General features: G+C 25.8%; 1 non-coding gene across 1 annotated transcript; it reads left to right on the forward strand.

Moving 5' to 3' along the window:
* Positions 1-10571: 10571 nt before the first annotated feature.
* On the forward strand, positions 10572-10678 carry LOC115033445. Its single transcript, XR_003838804.1, has one exon. It is a non-coding gene; the product is annotated as a U6 spliceosomal RNA (small nuclear RNA).
* The last annotated feature ends 659 nt before the right edge of the window (positions 10679-11337 follow it).

Below are 11337 nucleotides of genomic sequence, written 5' to 3' on the forward strand. Positions count from 1 at the left end.
ATTATTTTATAACTATACTATAACTGATATGATAAGTACCTAATATAATTTTTTTATTCAGAATTTGTTCATACCTATTAATTCCACAATCAATAATTGCTGTATGATCTATATTACTTACCTATACTTTATACTTGCATTATATTCTTCAACCTGTTTTAGGTATAATAAACACCTAGTTATTATAATTTATAGTACTTAATAAAATTCCATTATAAGTGCCAATTTCGAATCAAAATTTTCGGTGAAAATCTATAAATTAAATTCTACAACTTAAATTAACCATTTAGAAGAAATTTTTACCGAACTTTTTTATAGATTTCTCTATAATATTATTTAATTATTTTATAAAAAATATGATAGTATCGTAATCGTATGTATGTTTATAATATTGAAGTATTATATTATTATGCAATATTTATATATTTTTGACATAATACAACACATGTAATTTGTAGTGGATATTTTCTAAAATTTAAATAAAACTAAAATTTTAACTAATTACCTACGTTTTATAAATGTATTTCTATTTATTTTAATATCCAATTATAATACATGTTTGAAAGAAGTGTTCTTGAATTACTAATGTAATACACAATTGTATTGTTAGTTAAAATTAAGCTTTCGAGTTGATGAGTTTTAGAATTTGATTTTTACTTATCAAACGAGTCTAATAAAAAATTGTGAATATCATATTCTGGTCACGATTTTGTTAACTAACTGATCTCATCAAAAAATATGTAACATCTCAATAGTTAGAAATAATTATTGTAATAACACAAACGTATTTACATAGGTATTATTGTATTAAATAATTAATATTTAAATATGGGGTAGGTTGTAGGTACGATACCAGAACAATAAGAGTATCAGACTAGGAATATAAGTAGGTACCTAATGAAATGGATTTATCTCGATGACTACCAATCTATTATGCCTATAATAAAAACGACAATTAAATAGAAAATATAGATACATTTATATTTAAATTTTTTAATATATTCTTTTAATGGTTGAAACTATATAGATCCCATTTAATAACTTTATTTATTTTTATTATTTAATTAAAACATTATTTACAATCTATATGAAAATTAGGTACAATAAGTAAATGTGATAACAGTGGATTTTAATTGGTCTTGGCTTGCTGAACGTGAGTGGATAAACCGTTCATCAACAGAACCTCTTATTGAATTGTATTTTCGTATCCTTGAAGTATAATTGAGATTGTATAGTACAGACGCGTAGGTACAGTTATGAGTTTATAAATAATAACGTAGAAATCAGTAGATATAAGGGTTTTTTTTACACAATTTCAAAATGTTATTTTTGCTTTTTATAGTTTGATAACTTTACATTTCTTGATGAGTTTGTTAATAAATTAATTTTGAATTTAGTTATTCGATGTACCTACACCTTTTTGATTAGTGTTGAAGATAGTGAACCATTTAAGTTTTGCAGTGTCAGTTTAAATTGTATTATAATTTATTGTTACTTAAATAAAGATGTAAACAGTTATCAAAGTACCACTCAGAGTTCAGAATATTGCAAGCAACGTAGGTATCAGCACTTCCATCCGCCGGGCGGATTGGGGAGAGAATTTCGGTCCGGGAAAATTTTTAAGTTCCAGCCCACTTAGATACTAATTTACCTTACTTACCAAATATTGAATTTTAACTAACATGTATTATTATTATTTTAACATAAATACAAATTTTTCGATATCAAAATTTTTTTTTTAACAGCTTATGTTTACAATGTAATAGTATACCTACCTATATTATAATACAATAAAGGTGAAAATTTTAAATTATTAATGTTACGATTTTTATATTTAATAATAAAGCTTATTCAACAATAATGTGATTTTAGACTTGAGTATTTTAATAGATTCATCGTTGCCTATTCATATAGAACATATTGTTTTTGTTATTTTTTTTATTAGCATACAATTATAAAAACTTCTAGTTTACTTTCACAATGTACTACATGAACAAAATCAACACGCAAAATCTATGTAGGTATATCCATATATTTTTATTTTCTAAAAAATTTTTTCTACGCTTGCAATAGAGTTATTCATAAAAACATTATAATGTATACATATATGTACTTCAATTTTAAACAACTAGAAAATTGATTATGTTTCTTCGGATAAAGTGCCCTACAATAAATAATAATATATTGTTTAATTTATAAATGGTATTTTCGTGGTACTATACTATCACAGTCGTCCATAGTATAGTCGCGCAAAGACTCAGCTTCAGGTTTTGCCACTAGATGCTTAATGAGATTCATTAAAATTCGGGTAATTTTTCCAATATTATTTAAAAAATAGGAGTTATGGTATTATTAAGACCAATTTAAGGGCATCATTAAATGAAGAGAAGGGGCACTTTTTTGGATCGATAAAGTTTTGGTTATAACTTTTAGTTGTACTGTATAGTTGGTAATAAATGTTTGTAATAAATTATCTAGTTTGATTTTTAAATGTGTATTGTAAAATTTTATTGAAGATGTTATTAGTTATTTAATTATGTTTAACCTTTGCAATTGTACAAATCTCTTAAGAGTTAAATAAATAGTGTACCTATACTTAAAATAATTGATATACCTACCTAAATAATTATGTTCAATAAAATATTTTAAATATAATATTTTTCAAAATAATAAAGAAGTTCATATTGTATCATAATAACGTAGGGCTTTTATAAAAAATGTTGAGCAAACCTTAGTTGGTAAAATTATATGTGCATAGATTTATTTATAGGTACTTTTCATAATGTGTACATACCTATTATTAATATTTTAAGCTCATATAATCATATTAATTTATTTAAGACTTTCTAGTTTGTAATAAATGTAGTAAAGTTAATTAACATTTGTATAGAACCTACTTACATAAAATAGCTTTAGATAGTTATTAAGTCGGTCGATGAAGATAAAATGTAAGAATAGATAATGTATATAGATAAGCGCTCTGTTGTAGGCACAACAATAGTCAGTAGTGTCGCCATGTCAGGTATACCTAGTCATTGTGTTACATATTATTATGTACCTATCTATATTATGTTAAATTTATCGAAAAATCTGAGTAAAGATGATCTATCATCCTATTTTAGTATATTACTATAACTAGTAACTAATAAGTACATTTTATGATATATTTATATTGCTATTACCATTGATTAATGATTATAAATACTATTATTTATAATCAATGCTATTATCTATAGTAATTTATTTTACTTTTAGTAACACAGTAGGTGTTATTCAGTATAAATATTAAATGGTATAGATAATAATAGTAATAAATAGCTTCAAATGAATCTAAATACTTTGAAAACGTCTTTGCATAAAATTATATCATATCATTTTTGAATAACAATAAAATACCTACAATTTTTATACTTGTAGGTCCTAAATAATATTTAATATTATTATGTAACTTAAATATTTTTTTTAATAGCTATGGGTAAGGAATAATAACTTATAATAAAAATATAAAATTATTTAAAATTATTGTATACGAAAAACGATTCTTAGTGAGGACGGTCTGTCAGCCTTTAATATTACTAAGCAGATTTTATGATATTATTGTGATTAAAGTAATTAATTTTAGTACTATAGTACTATAGGAAATTAATAACTACTACAATAGGTTAAATTATTTTTTTTCCAAAAATTACATTTGAAAATATTATTATGTGTATAAAATATAATAATGTATATATTTTAATATGTACTCTAAAAGTTTCATACACCCACCAATAATATTTTTAAATTACAACAAAATAACTAAAATCGTTATTTTTGCAGGTTTTAAAATGTAATTTCGTCCAAATTTGAATTTAAAATGTCTGTAAAATATAACTGTGTTTATATATTTTTTTAGATTTTTTGAATTTAGTATGAACTTTTTATGAGAATGCTTGTTTAAAATTTTAAATTTTTTGCTTAAAAATTGAAAATTTTATAATCTACAAAGTAATATCAAAAGTTGTTTTGCGTAAAAATATACTAGGTATAACTATTGGGAATCATTAACTTTTGACCCTCCAAAGAACGAACTAAATTCTTTTTTCAACCACAAAAAATGCTGTTGAAGAAAATTCAAATGGTGGTGTCAGACACACATTAAAAAAAAAAAAATTGTTCTTCTTCATTTAAATATCTAATTTTGTCCAAATTTGAACATAAATAATTATAAAAAAAATGTGTTTTTACATTTTAAATTCTGAGCGGAGTGAAGAATGTATTTATTTTACAATGATTTATGTTTTTTAATTTTAATTTTTTGTGTCTGTGTAATACACAGAGTGTATACGATAAATCATAAATAGTTGAAATAATGCTTCAACTTTCAACTTCAGTATCTATTGTTCGATGGTAAAGTTAATCTAGTTGGAGCATTGGAAAGTTCAAAATTCCTAGTAGTTTTGAACATTAAGGAAATTAAGGAAAACCCGGAAGCATTTAATGTTCGATTTTCGACTAAATTTATCAAATTTAAAGTTTAAAATGTATTTAGTTGATTACAATATATAAAATGTTCAACTTGTATAGCTAAGGATTAAACATTTAAAACAAGGTTCCACCTAAGTAGTTCATATTATAACCAACAAATCTAAAAAAATATATTAACACAGTTTGTTTTTATACCTTTCATTTTAAGTTCAAATTTGGACGAAATTACATTTTAAATAACCATGAATAACAATTTTAGTTATTTTGTTGTTATCTAAAAATATTATTCGTGGGTATTTGAAACTTCTCAAGTAGGTATATTAATATTTACAACTATTGAAATATGATAATATGCAAATAATATTAATTCAACTTTCCGGCTACCGTAGCTCGCGTAGATATTAATAATAGACAGTGCCGTGCCAGGGGGTGGGCACTGGGGGCACGTGCCCCCCTGAAATTTTTTTTAGCTTGTTTTATATTATACTATATGTTTGATAAAAATTAAAAGTTAAGGCTGTCGAAGTGAACCATTTCGAAGGGGTCAGATTTAGGAAATATTGTACATCCATCGTTAGTACTATATCTATGTGTGTATTGACTGATCATTAGTGTGTGCGAGTTCCCCGAACCCTTTATGTAATTTAAGATAAACGATGGCTAAGATTCTTGAACCCCAGTAAAGTACATACGCGCAGTCACGTCACGTCATATTTTGTGATACCACAAAACTTCCAAAAAGTGTAAGACAAATTCACCCAGTACCAAAAGCTCTTTTGGCTATTTCAATTTTGAAAACATATATTTGAATTCCTTAATCTCTTTTCTAGATAATGTAGGACATGGATTTATGATTTGTAGTATTGTTTAATATTAGTATTATTTTACCAGAGTAATTTTCTTTTTTTTTTTCAAAATGCACTTTTACTTTTGAATTACTAAAAAAAAAATCACTTCCAACAAAACACACAAAAAGCGGAAAAATTGTTATGTTTTTTTCGAAATTAAAATTGAGTTTCTGGAAGTATATTTTTTTCCGCTTATTGATCTAATTGCACGAAAAAACTACCAGCTTTCAACAGTCCTAATATAGTCTTGTATTTTTGTTACTAAATTTTAATAATATTCGAACCCAAAATGGAATGTTTTGTTTACGGCACATTTTGATATAATGAAAATAATATTGATGAATACATTAACCTATGGCTTACAATAATATTAATACATTGTTATATTAAAATGTAGCCAATGTAGGTACCATACTTGTTAACATAAATATAATATAGTCATAAAACGAGTAGTAGATACACTTTATGAACAAAGGGCTCATAATTAGATATTCTAGCATTTCAAAGGCTAGAGAAAAAAAATTAAGTGCCCCCCCAACATTTTTTTCTGGCTACGGCACTGATAATAGGTATAAATTTAATATAAAATATCCTTGGCTGACAAACGGATTCCGCTTAGAATCGTTTTTCGTATACAATGATATTATATCATTGAACTCAAATTTGACTCCATCCATTACAGTGACCCACTTGTAACTTACTGTAGTACTGTACAGCAGAGCGACATCAACTTGCCCCCTGTTTTTAACTTCGAGAGTAGGTAAAAAGTAAATACCTATAGTATGACTAACTATATTTAGACATATAGTAAATACTTATATAATAGTTAGTTTGTTATGTTATCATTGATTATATTAGATGAATCATTATTTACATATATAATATTATTAATTACTTTAAACCGTTTTAGACTTAAGTTACGTAATATATTATATTAAGTTTGATTGTTATATTCAAATTCGATATGCTTTTTTTCACATTTAGAAATAAAAATACTCAATATAGTTACTACTAACTGCACACTTTATAAAATCACATAAATTATAAAATAAAAGTTATGTATGGTTACATAAAAATAAAAGAAAATTGAGGAAGTCTGAAGTTGTGCTATAGTACATTTGTGATAACAATATAGAAGGTATTTTTTTTTTATTATTTATTTAGAAATATAGTACCTATATTATACCCAAAACAATTTCCTGAAAATATGGTATAAAGAAATTAATGGGTGATCGAGTAGACATACATAAATGCCCCACCAGAAAAAAATTTGTCCCAGTATCACCCTATCAATAAAAAACATCTGGCGCCACCACTGTAGAATTCATAATTTATAGTTATCAATAAATTAGAATAAAACAATGTTTATGAATTTCAAATTCAATAACAAAGGAGAACATTTTGATGATTTAACGATACACTTTTGTGACAGTAATATATTTGTACAATGGTAATTTATGTAAAACTTTATCTAGAATCTCATTGTTTCGAGTACCTATACGTTATTTGGGTTTAATACTATTGATAAACCCATGAGATGGTATTTGTATGTGAATAACTTAGTAATGCGTCTTCGTATTTTGAGTATAACAGCCTTTATAAGTTACGCAAGATTGTACCAATGCAAGTAGGTAATTCGTACAGTATATTTAGCGCTATACCAAGCAATAGTACAATATGGACTGTTAATTTAGGGAGGTTTCGTAGCTAAAAAGCACCCTATACACAGCATTTCAAAGTGCTTGAATAATGAATATTTGACTAATAATATTGTATAAATATTGTCTTCTCATATAATAACAAAGTATTGTACTATATGTCTATATGATTATTATGCGATTGCATACAAATGTTGACTTAATATTTTTTATAAAGTTTCCGTAAAAATGTTTTTTGAAAATAGGTATATAATTAAAATGTTTTGTAAATGTATTTTAAATAATATGAACTTCTTGGCCAAAGAATATAAGTAAAATATTTCCTAATTATTTACGCAATTTTTTAATATATTTTGACCACCATATTATTTTCCTGAAAATATTTTTACCATAGCTAGGAAATAGTTTTATGCTGTGTGGATATATACTATCAATACATCAGAAACAAATAGGTAGTTCGTATATGTTTACATATATCTTTTATCGAAGGTACTACCAGTGAATCTATTGTTCAAAAAATGTCCATTTTATAGGTGGTAAATAATTTAAATAACTTAGTAAATTTAAACGAAAGGGTAGATAAAAATAAAAACTAGTGATGGGAACTATCGAATAGTCACTATCGAACTATTCGATAGTCATCCATAACCTATTATTCGAATAGTCTGAATAGTCGAATAGTTTATCGAATAGTTTTTATGATTATTCAAACTATCAAATACTATTCGATAGTGTTAACTATTCGATAGCGCCCATCACTAATAGTCCACCGTACTATTCGATAGTGCTATATTCGAATAATCCACTGAACTATTCGATAGTTTTTATTAAAAACTGCTAATCGGTTATGTTAAAAACATTCGAATAGATATTCGATAGTGCCCATCACTAATAAAAACCGTAGCTTATATGATTCTAAAGTAATTTATTTTAAAAATCATTTGGTCAAAGATTCGTGAAGTACCTTGTTCTTACTTATTTTAATTCCATGCCTATTATAGTATTATTACAAAAAATAATATTATCTGTAAATATTTCAATGCTAAAATATAAGTTATAAAATGGTTGTTTATATCCCTAGATTAATAATTATTGTGGATCTGAAAATTAATATTTTTGACCTAATCTTATTTTATTTTATTTGTATTGTTTGTGAATGTATATCTAATCATAAATAATTAATTTGTAAATTTTCAATATATTATGAAAATGGTTGACTCCTTACCTTCAACACAAGCTATGCTTACAGATTTTCAGGGTTGGACTGGGGCGAGTATTCGGCCAGGGAAATCTATATTTTGACCGACCCTTGCCATTTCGCCATCACAAAATGTAAAAACATAAATATGGTACAAATGTTTTAACAAGTGTTTCATAAATTTTTAACAACAAAATAATTTTCAAATTTTAAATTTGATAGATTTTGTCAAGATTTGAACTTTGAATGCTTATAAAAAAAAATTGTGACTAAGGATTTTAAATATTTTTCAAATGTCATTGTACCAATATAGTAGAAGCCTTGTATTACATTTTCGAGCTTTTTTACCCAATAAATAAAGTTTTATTGACATTCATAGAAAAAAAGACTAATACAATTTGAAACTGAAAATGTTCCTAAACAGTTCAAAACAAATCAAAATATTTTGAAAACTTTATCATGTATAGAAAATGCGAACATAAACACTTATTTAAATAACCGGTGAAAATGTCATGTATATACGTTCATTCGTTTTAGAGTTACACCAAAAAACCAAAATCGATTTTGTTGAAAATGTGTATCTTGTTTTTCCCGGCGCTTTTGAAAACTATTGAGAATTTTGACCTCCCCAATGCACCAATAATATTCACTTTCCCACCAAACAAGATACTGAAATTGAAAATCGAAGCATTAATTCGACAATTTGACTTCTTATCGTGTACCCAGACACAGAAATAAAAAATAAAAAAAACACACATCATTATAAAACTAATACATTCATCGTTTCGCTCAGAATCTAAAATGATTTTGTAGTTAAAAATATATAAGATGTTCAACTTTTATAATTAAGGATTGAAAGCATAAAACAAGGTTCCACGTAAATAGATTATAAATATAAATTGCTTTATTCATAATACTATTATCAAATATATACTCAGTGATATCAATATATCATAGGCTGATTGTCTTCGCTCAGAATCGTTTTTCTTATAGGTATACAATGATATTATATCAGGGATGGAAAACGTTATTTTCCTATTGTTTTCAAATAACGTTTATGATAATATATATATTTTTTTATATTATATTCTTATAACTTATAACTTTTAACTTTTAAGTTATAATAGTAACGCGCAATATAGAAATGCACTTAAAAGTTAAAAATTAAAATTAATTATTCTTAATATTTAAATTTTAAATCAAAATTATAATTTATATAAAAATTAGAAAATTCAAAATTTCTGATTTCAAATAAAAATGTTTTTAAAGTTAAAGATTAAAAGTAAAGACAAGTGAAAGTTTTTTCAAATTTTATTTTTCGTTGTATAAATATTTGAATAATGTATAATACATAAAAAACGACAAATACAACAAAAACATTTTCCATCCCTGTATTATATCATTGAAGTCAAATTAATGCCACCCATTATAGTGACCTACTTGTACAGCAGAGCGACACACACTTGTCCGTTGCCCAATGCCCACCTATTTTTACTTAGGCCTAATGACCTTATAGATAAATTGAATCATTAATAAACTGATTAATTTTTATTTTAGCATTAACTAGTTTTAAATAATAAAAAATATAATAAAATCAGCATGATACAGATGACGTATTGATATTTGAGGCTTTTAAGTTTTAACTAGGTAGGAGTGTAGGACACACTCCATATAGTGTCTAAATCATACGACATACACTAACACGGTTACAAATGTACAATGTTATTCAACCATATTCTGCGATAATGTAAGGACGGATTACCAGGAATAATCCAATGCGAGTCGCGTACTTGCGTGTATATAATGTATAGATGTAATATATTAACTATCGACTATCGTTAAGTTTTATATATGTATACCTACTTAATTCGAGAAAGGTATTTACAATTTTATTAGGAAATCGACGGACTGATACATTTAAATTAAATGGATATCATCTTAGGCCACTAAAAATATTACAATATACCATGACACAACGATGAACGATCTATAAATATAAATGTTGTACAATTTCAAATTTGTATTATTTTATTTAAATTCGACGGCCCTTTAAAATATAAAGTAAGATAAAAAAAAGTATTTAAAAATAGTATTTGATTTTAAATACAGATACTTTCAAAAAAGTATTCAAATACTGTGCCCAAGTACATTTTTCAAATGTATTTAGAATACGTATTTGTGTAGGTAGATAAGTGTTTAATTAGGGATAAGATATACGGCCGGGAATCTAACGAACAGTGAACGCGAATGAGTGGCTACATAATTAACTCCATCTATTGGCGTTTTGATTTTGGTCAGCGGTTCGTTCGTTATGTTTCGAATAAAAGGTACCAATTCTCATATGTGAGGTTACAAGCAACATTGCTTTATATATATACAGCGTTTGACACATTTCCAAATGTACTAGCTTCGGCTGTACATATACTAAAATTGGAACGATACAGAGAAGATTAGCATGGCCCCTGCGCAAGGATGACACGCAAAATCGTGAAGCGTTCCACATTTTTTTGTCAAGTCTGATCCCAATAATTTTACAACAAATCGTAATTTTATAATTTATTATCGTGAGGGAAAATTGTACGCTATTATTTTGATATATTTTTTGATTTTTATGCGCTTGTGCTCGAATCAGTTTTCGCTACAATTAAAAGACGATTAACATTTTTTTTCTAATTTAAATTGGTACATTTAGAGGTATTCTCGTTGGTATGGTGTATATATACATAGAAATGTAAAATACATTATTGTATTTCCTAATGAGTAAGGCTCGGAAGTTGTAGGAATTGCATATTATTTTGTATGGTCACAATTTATAGCAGACCTAGCTAGAAATTTGAAGTATACAATCGCGAGTTGAAAAATTGAAAATTGAAAACGCATATTTTGCATATTTTACCAATTTTAGCTAAAAAAAGTACATATTTCATTGATTTTATATGCATATTATGCATATTTTATATTTTTCTAAAAAAACTGATTTTTTTCTTCCTTAACCTGTATATTTCAACTAATATTGAATATAAAACTCAAAATTATTAACGAAGGTATTTATTGTCATCGCCATAGTCAATTACGGAGTTAATAACAGTGATATTGTGACACGCATTTAGTCTATCATGCTGGTATGCCGAAATACTTATTTGTAGGGTTCAGAACATAGGCGCAA

Source organism: Acyrthosiphon pisum, chromosome X, assembly GCF_005508785.2.
Source record: "Acyrthosiphon pisum isolate AL4f chromosome X, pea_aphid_22Mar2018_4r6ur, whole genome shotgun sequence".
Taxonomy (NCBI): domain Eukaryota; kingdom Metazoa; phylum Arthropoda; class Insecta; order Hemiptera; family Aphididae; genus Acyrthosiphon; species Acyrthosiphon pisum.